Source organism: Cupressus sempervirens, unplaced genomic scaffold, assembly GCF_028749045.1.
Source record: "Cupressus sempervirens isolate cs-2001-9-10 unplaced genomic scaffold, ASM2874904v1 CseChr00s100002_01, whole genome shotgun sequence".
NCBI lineage: Eukaryota > Viridiplantae > Streptophyta > Pinopsida > Cupressales > Cupressaceae > Cupressus > Cupressus sempervirens.
Genome location: NW_028322206.1, coordinates 666,632 through 676,439, shown reverse-complemented (window position 1 = coordinate 676,439; position 9,808 = coordinate 666,632).

The window sequence follows — 9,808 nt, the reverse complement described above, 5'->3', positions numbered from 1 at the left end:
GTACTCGCCTACCCCTTTACAGTACAACTTACACTTTCTATCAAATTCTTTCATTAGTTTATCCATTTCTTCATAGTGTAGTTGTTTATGATCTTTTGATGATGATGGCGATCGAGGAGCGGAAGGACCCGAACAAACCACTTTCTCTTTTCCCTTAGTTGATGTTGATAAGTGGCTGCTCATTTGGTTAGTGGAGTGTGAAGTGCCTGCAACTATGGATTGACTGCTGGCATCTATTGGTGTATCAACTTCTTCTTTGTTATGAGGGACAAGTGAGTTACAATATTGGGCAAAGTGTTGATCTCTGTGTATGATTATCTCTTGACCCATGTATGGAAATTTAAGACACTGGTGGTAGGTGGAGGGAATGGCTTGCATGTCATGGATCCATGGTCTTCCCAGTAGAATGTTGTAAATTAATTGTAGGTCTAAAACCTAACAGATAGTTTCTTTCACGACCGGTCCTACTCTGATTGGTAATATGACCATGCCTTTGGAGGATCTTTCTTCATCATAATATGCCTTGATGGTAATCTTTTTTCTTGGGTCAACTGCATCCTCTGCATACCTGAGGGCTTTCACTAAATTGAGAGTGCAAATATTGAGACCAACCCCACCATCAACCAATGCTCTCTTAATTTGGTTCCTATAGATGAATACTTCTATGCGCAAAGGAGAATTTTGTGGCTGTATGATAGACATGTCATCTTGGGCAGAAAAAGACATGCAATGAGGAGTAACTAAATTGTTGACCATGTTTTGGAATCTACTCACATCTAAGTCATTTGGCACTAAAGCTTTGGTGAGTATCTATTTATGCTCTGGGGAGATTTGCAATAGTTCAAAAATGGAGATGTGGGCTGGAGTCTTGAGTAATTGGTTAACCGGGTTATACTTGGGTATGGAGGAACTTGGAGTTGCTTGGTTAGGATTTGTCACTAGTCTTGGTAGGATAATTTTGGAGGCTTGGCCCCGGGTGATGGCATTTGAGGACTGTTTTTTATTTTTATCTTTAATTATGATGACATTTATAGTGTCATCAAATTCGAAAATCATGCCAATGGTATTATTGTAGTGGTGCACATAATTAACCTTGGTTTGTGGAGGTGCATTTTGATTGGCCTTGGAGGACTCTCCCTTCTCATGACTCATGAAGGGGTTCTTGAAGGCTGTATGGTCTTCATTATTATTGAGATTGTTTACTTCAATGGTTCCATCATTTATCAATTTTTGGATGACCCCCTTAAGGGCGAAACAATTGTTTGTCAAATGCCCCTGATTACGATATAGGCACAAATGTGTTTGTCATTCCACCATTTTGGTTTGACTTGGGGTTCATAGGGTTTAGCCTTTGGTAACACGATGAGGTCATCGGCCAAGAGTGTTTGTAAAGAACTGTCATAGGACACCCCTATGGGTGTATACTCCTTAGGTATATCAGAAGATTGATATCTTCATGGTGGAGGAGCTTGATTATAAGCCACTTGTTGGTTAGACATAGAGGGAGTCTTTGTGTTATGTTGGTAAAACAGGCAGACATTATTTTTTCGAGGTGCAACACTAGTACTCGGTTGATTTAAAGGGGGTTGAGTTTGAGTTTTGATGTGATTGGCTTCAATTACCCCATCATTTGTGATGTTTTTATTATTGTTTCTCCACCACGATTTCTGTTTATCAATGGACCAATCAGAGGAATTGTGCATTTGTGTGGAATTGTTGGAGAAACCTTTAGCATCTTTAGATAATTTAATTATGTCATTGTTTACCAAGGTTTCTTCCACTTTAGCCACATTTTCTAAAGTGGTTTAAAAATATTTAGGCCCTTGGAGTTGGAGCCAATAATTCATCAATTTTGAGAGACTATTGATGAAGATATCTGTCTTCTCCTTATACGGTATGTCTCTATGATATTTAGCAAACATGTGCCTCCACCATTGTAGGAAGGTCTTGAATGATTCACTTGGGAGTTGTGTTGTGTTACATAGATCAATCATTGTAACCTCTCTTTCAATGTTGTAAAAATATTGGGTGATAAAAATGGAGGCCAATTGATCGAAGCTTTTGATATTGGAGAGTAGTTTGGAGAACCATTCCATGGCTTGTCTCCTGAGGCTCCTAGGAAATAGATGCATTAAGTATGTTGTGTCATGGACAAACTCCATACTTAGTGTATAGAATTTCCTCAGGTGATCTTATGGATCCGTCATGCCAAAATATTTTTCATACTTTGGTACCTGCACATTTGAAGGAAAAGGTGTGAAGGTAATGGTTTTATCGAATGGTAGGGGACACACCTTTTCGAGGCTAAACTCTGTGGGTTGTGTTTTTCCTCTTTTCATCTTTTCCATTTCTGTTGTAAGTCTTACAATTTTTGTGTGACTACGTCTAAAGGTGACTCTTCTTCATCTCATTTCATATTGGTCACATCAAAATCAGATGGCAATTTTGCACCTTGTTGTGCTAATGTGAGTATGTAGCATTCTTTGTATTTCTCAAGTATCTTGTCCATGATATCGACAAGTTCAAGATTTTGCTGAAATTTTTTTATTTTAGTTTTGATACTTCTGTCATCCCATGCATCAGATGAACCCATTGCGACTAATGATTCTAAATTTTGATCGAACAAGGGTGATTTGTGAGTAATTGTGTTGGGAGAGCAATCCGTTGTTGTAGTAGATTTGAGGAGGTTTATAGGTTCTATGCGTTTGATGGTTCTACTTGCTATCCTGGCACTCACTCGTATGGGCGACCATTTTGGTTTTGTTGGTACCCCTGTTTTGCATGGTGGCATGAAAGGTGAATTGGATTCTTTTAATTTTTAAGAATTTTTCAAAAAGTGAAGGTTTTCGTTGATCGTGATTTGTTTGTAGCAACAAGCTAAATTGGACAATTTGTTTGCTAATGTTGATAGAATAAGGTTCACTTTTGCGAAATTAGGTATGGATGTGTGTTTTCGAATGTTCTTGGCTTGATGTGCAAAGTGATGTATTGGTAACTGTTGGGTTCATGATGATGTAGCTTTTCTTGTTTTCCAAAGATGTTTTCAGTTAGACACAAAAATTTTCAGACTTTGTAAAATACCAGCACGAAAAAGGGTATCCAAATTTATAATTTGTTTGCAAGTATCATGTTTGTAGATAGCCTTTGTTTCATGTTTTTGTTCATATGTGTCACAGAAATGCTCAGATGCATTGTTTCTTTGTTTATATGTGCTATTTTAATACTTAGATGCACTATTTTATCTTTCATATGCATTGTTTCATGGATTAGATGCGTTGTTTTAAGTCTTAGATGTGCTATTTTATAGGTGTATGCATCACAATAGAAGTTAGAAGCATTACAAGAATGTTTAGAAGCATTTTTTTATGCAATATATGTGCTATTTCAAGGATTGTTCAGCAATGTCTTCGTTTTAAACTTGGTTTCTCGATACCAGTTTGAGGTTTTTCCTTCTAGAAGGTTTATGATCTACACTGGTGTTTGTTATTAAGTTTTAAAGCACTTCCAAGCACAATAGTAGTAGAACCAATGCAAGATGTCAACACCACACACCCCTAGAAAATGGCTTCCTAATAAGGTTATCTAAAGGCTAGTGATTAGTGGGTCTTAGTGTCCCAACTATGCTCGGATTTACCTCTCCTGTGACAAAGAGCTTCCCACCAATGCCAAGGAGGTTTGGCGCAATCCTTTGTGGGACTACTAGAGGAAGGCTATGTTCTGAATACAGCTGACTTGCATTCGATTAGGAATACAAGATTGGAGGGCAATCCCTCTCATTGGCCCTACTAAGGCAACTCGGGAGGTAGCCCTTCTATGGCTAGATAATCCTACCTAGTGAAAAGCGAGAAATGGAAGTAACAAACAGGTTTGGGAATCTTATCACTCAAGAAGAATGAGAGCATATCCCTACTGTTTTGGTTCCTCAAACATGACAAACACAAAGGATTAATTACCAGCCCTTATACTACTGAAGACAGAGGGGCTCCTATTTAGACTATGTGTGGGTTCTTTCCTCGTTCAAATGTGACAGATCTTTACAAAAGGTCAGGCATTCTGATCAACTCGAAAGAGTTGAGAGCATAGGCCTACTTCTTTATCAGATCAGTGAGATTAAATGTTCTTATTAAGCTATTGTTTGAAAACTTAGAAATGCCACATTTTTAATCGACGAGAGCCGAGGTCCACCTACCTAATTCAGAGCTAGCAAAAGCTAGGCACATTTATGAGGGTCTTCATTCCTGGTGTGCACTGTCTGCAATCTTTATGAGTTCTTCACAACTTAGATGAGACAATGTGTAAAAGCATTGTTGCGTCAAGGCAATGGTAGATCCGATCTTTGTGAGCTTGGAAACATCTTTGAAAGTTTTCTGATCTAGGTATGAAGCTTCTCACATGCTATGGAACCTACAAAAGGTTAGATCTAAGTACACCATGAAACAAGAGATTTAGGGATCCAATATGCATGCAAATGGCGATGAAAACTAATCTAAATAATAACAATGCAAAACAATGCAAGAAAGGAAATGTAATAACAATGCAATACTAATCTATGAAAACAAATATGGATCTAAGCTAATATGCAAATGCAAGGATAAAAACTCATGATGGAAGCCATGGATGCATGAGAGAAGAAGACAAGAAGATAGAAGTTCTCCACAAAAAGCTTTAGTATTCAAACTCATTTAAAAATCACTCTCTAAACCTGCAGCATAACAATAGCATAATAATGGATCTAAAAGAAGAATAATAGATTAGCAAAAAAACTTGAAGAATGGGGAGGCTTTAATACAAAGCCCCATGGTGGGCACCAATTTGTACACAGTGTAAACGTGTATTCATGAAACCTTAATGTAGAATGCAAATGGACTGACAATGAACTAAACTAAACCCAAGATATCATCATCAGAATGTAATCTCTACAAGTGTCTCATGTTTCCCTAACTACAATTGCTAAAATAGCTCTCAGAACAGCATCTTAGTGACAGTTCTAGAATAGGAGAATGCTTAAAATATAGATCTATGATGGATACATGCAAGCTAACAAGTGATAAATGATGCTAAATAACACAAAATAATGCTAAAATTCTATGAACATGTTATAATAAGAATGCTAAATGATGAATCAACATGTGCCTATAGTGCAAATGCCTAAGACTTGGGTCCCTTTTGCTCTTGAATTCTCCTTCTATTTATAGGATTTTAGAAGGGATTGGGGTAAGAATTTGGGTTTTACCTTTTCACTTGATGGGTAGAAGTGAAATTGAAAAGGAGCTCAAAAGTCTTGATTGGAGGCTCCATGTGATTTTCATGTCAACAAAAATGTTTCATGAGAGACAAGAGAAGGGTCTCAAAAGTCATGATTTGTGGCTAAATAAGGCTTTATCTCAACAAAAATGTCTCATGAGAGACAAGAGAAGGAACCCAAAAGTCATGATTTGTGGCTAAATATGACTTTTATTTTCAACAAAGTATATGACTTTTATTTTCAACAAAAATGTCTCATGAGAGACAAGAGAAGGAGCTCAAAAGTCATGATTTGTGGCTAAATATGACTTTTATTTTCAATAAAAATGTCTCATGAGAGACAAAAGGAGGAGCCCAAAAAGTCATGATTTGTGGCTAAATATGACTTTTATTTTCAACAAAAATGTCTCATGAGAGACAAAAGGAGGAGCCCAAAAAGTCATGATTTATGGCTAAATTTGAATTTCTTTTAATTCTTTATATAAAAGGAGGATTTTTATTTTGTGAGAATAAATAGATTTATTGATTTAATAAAAGCTCCATTTATTCTCAAACATTTGTCTTTTTCCTCTCCTTTTTTTGAATTTCATTTTATGACTTTGAATTTTTTTTCTCCTCTTTTGAAGTTGATTTAGGTCTTATTAATTTGATAGATGATTAATGACCTAATGTAATCTTTTGATTCAAAATTTTGTTGTGTCTCTGATGATTTTCTCTTTAATTTGTGCTAATTGATCTAAACTACATGATTTAGGTCTTTGCCAATTTTTGGGTGTCTACAGTAGGTGTGTATTATATACAAAGAGATCTTGGCACAATAGAAAAATTGATCCAACTACATACATATTCCAGAATCCAAATAACAAAATAATAAAACTCACTCAACCTGTGCTAAGTGACTTACCTCAAGATCCTACACAAAAATAATGTAGACCAGGAAAAATGAGCAGAGTTCACAAGAATTTTACAAAAACATATCATAGCAGATATTTTTAGAAAGAAACAAGCCATAAGCCAATTAAATTAGTCTAGTTATTGATTAGTTGGGTTGATTACAAATTCTTGTAGAATTGCTATTAGATTAGGTACAATAAAAAAAACAATCAATTGTTTCCAACTAGCAGGATCAAATACAGTTTTCCAAGGTGATAAAATTGCATATGTAGATGTATGTATGTATGTGTGTATGTATATATGTATGAATGTATGTATGTATGTATGTATGTATGTGCATATGTATGTATCTATATATATTAATGTATGTGTATATGTATGTATGTACGTATGTATATACATATATACACATATTTATATTATATGTGTGTGTGTGTGTGTGCGTGCGCGCGCGCGCGCGTATCTATACATACATACACACATGTGTGTGTGTTTATCTATGTATGGATGCATATATACAAAGAGATCTTGTGGATTGTGGAGATTAGTGATCTAGGATTTTGTTGTCATGCCCTTGTGATCGCTGCATTTCGTTATCGTGCTCTTGTAATCTTTGCATCTCGTTGTCGTGCCTTTGTGATATCTCTATATGTATGTGTCTATATACATACACACATATGTGTGTGTATGTATTTATACACATACATATACACAAAGAGAAGCTTTTGTAATCACTTGTTGGGGGGAATATATAGAGATACATGTTTAGAAGGAAAACAAAAGAACATTTACATAGGTACCTCTTCTCCCCTTGAAGAAAATTGCAGAGCAAGGGCACGACACGAAAACAAAATTGTAGAGTAAGGGCACGAAGATCACAAGGGAACGGCAATGAAATGTAGAGATCACAAGGGCACATAAATGAAATGAAGTGATCACAAGGGCACATCAAAAAAATCCTAGATCTCCATTAATATCCACTAAGGCATGACAATGAAATATAGAGATCATAAGGGCACAACAATGAAATGCATCAATCACAAGGGCATGACAATGAAATCTCCACCAAGGTTAAGAGCTTAGAGCTCCCCACCAATGTTCAGAGCTCTCCACCTTCCTTCATGCATAGCTCTCCAAAATCAATCAAAACAAATGGGGAATGATTTATGTCGTGTTTTTTTTTTTTTTTTATTATACTCATGTGGGCATCGTAATTGTGACACAAAAATTGGTATTGCAATGAAATTAACGACAATTGAAAAAAAAAAAAAACATGAAAATCCACAAATTACCCTATCCTTGCAATTTGACCCCAAATGTTGTAGTGAGAATTTGACTATTTTTAAGACTTTTAGTTTGAAGATAGAAAAACCTATGGTTGAGGTTCCTACTATTGAAAGATAGTTATTTGATCTTGTGATTAAGAGAAAAGGAAGAATAAAGAAAATTTCTAATCAGATGAAAGCTTGCAACAAGTATGATTCATTTGATCCTGGTATTTGCAGTAGCAAGAGAAGAGCTTATATTTTTGATGATACGGTTGGTTGTAGTAGTAAGTTTTGACAGACTTGTGCGGTGATTGATGAAGAGGATTTGTGGATTAAGAATGTGCATGGGATTTATGTTTTGAATTTATTCAGATGTTAGTAAGTCCTTATGGACCATCTTGTTTTTGAAACCTTGGGTGTCTAATGTAGGTTCATCCTTGGGCTATTGACAATCTTGTATCCTTGGGCTATATTGCGTTAAGCCCTACTTATAGTATCCCCTTAGGAGAATTCATAGACTCGTGGCTCACTTTTATCAAGATTCATCTTCTCCTCTCTTTAGGAACCTTAGTGATCCTATGGTTTCTCATGACCCTAACCCTTCTATGGAGTATGACTCTTCTCATTCATCTCATGATGAGGATGCAACTTTAAGGGTTCCCCTTGAAAAAGTTCATAAGATTGCTACTGAGATTAATAAAATGCATGATTGACTTCTTCAAGAGAATCACAATACCAATACTATGGTTTCTCTTGATGCTCTTAAGAAAGTGATTTGTAATGATGTACATGGATCTTTTGTGTGGTCTTACTCATCATGTCCATACTCACGTTAAGCTTTCAGCTCAAGCCACATCTGAAATAGGAATGGCTTCACGTATCACTAGTTTTGAACCCACCTTGTCTCTTTCCAAACATATCTCTAGCATTCCTTCTTATGTTGCTCCTATTGTGACTACTTCTATTCAACTATTTAATCCTCCTATTAGTAGTCTTACTATTTCTTCTCTACTTGTGAGTGTTCCACCTGCTACATTTCCTATCTCACAACCTTCATACAATAGTGTTCCTTACACTTATCCTAATCTTCCTACTATTGTTCCTAATGTACCACCTGTAGCACCTTCTGTTCTAGCTAATTTTTACACTCTTCCTAGTGTGTCGAATGTGTCATTGCCACCTATTTCCTCTATTGATTCCACTATCATTGGTATTGCTCAAATTGTTTCTTCCTTGCAACAACTTGCTTCCCTTACTCAATCCGATTTTAATGTGCCTCATGTGATATGGGTAGTCCTGCACAAAACTAATGCAGACTAGGAAAAATGGGCAAAGCTCGATGAAAATTTTACAAAAACATATCATAGCAAATATTTTTAGAAAGAAACAAGCCATAACCCAGTTAAACTAGTCTAGTTGCTGATTACCTAGGTTGATTACAAATTTCTATAGAACTATCATCAGGTTAGGTACAATAAAAAAACAATCAGTTGTTCCCAGCTAGCAAGATCAAATATAGTTTTTCAAGGTGATAAAATTACATATATATATATATATGTACATATATATGTATATACATATATATGTACATATATATGTATATACATATATATGTACATATATATGTATATACATATATATGTACGTATATACATATATATGTACATATATATGTATATACATATATATGTACATATATATGTATATATATATGTACATATATATGTATATATATATGTACATATATACATATATATATATATGTACATATATACATATATATATATGTACATATATACATATATATATATGTACATATATACATATATATATATGTACATATATATATATATATATATATATATATATATATATATAATACATAGAGATTTTATGTTTGTGGAGATTAGTGGAGATCTAGGATTTCGTTGTTGTGCCCTTGTGATCTCTGTGTATTTATATATGTATGTATGTATGTATGTATATGTGTAGTATACATACATACATACACATGTGTGTGTGTCTATGTATGTATGTATATAAACAAAGAGATCTTGGCACAATAAAAAAACAATAAAACTCACTCAAAATGTAGCATGGCCATAGATGTGATGGCAACACCTATTGGTAAGTAGATTCCTCTTTTTCTCTCTCATTTTTCATGTGTTTATTTCACTTGAACTATTATTTCTTAGAGAGTTTTGTAATATTGGATTCATTTTATGCAAGAGGTGATGAGAACATTCTTGGATGTACTCGTGTTGGATGTATGACAATCACTAAAGAATTATGATGAATTTCTTGTGAGCAATGAAGATGGACTTCCCTTAAGAGTAGTAATAGGTGATGAAGATATTCTAGGTACTTTAAAGATTGGTCCTTTCTTAAATATTTTAGATGTT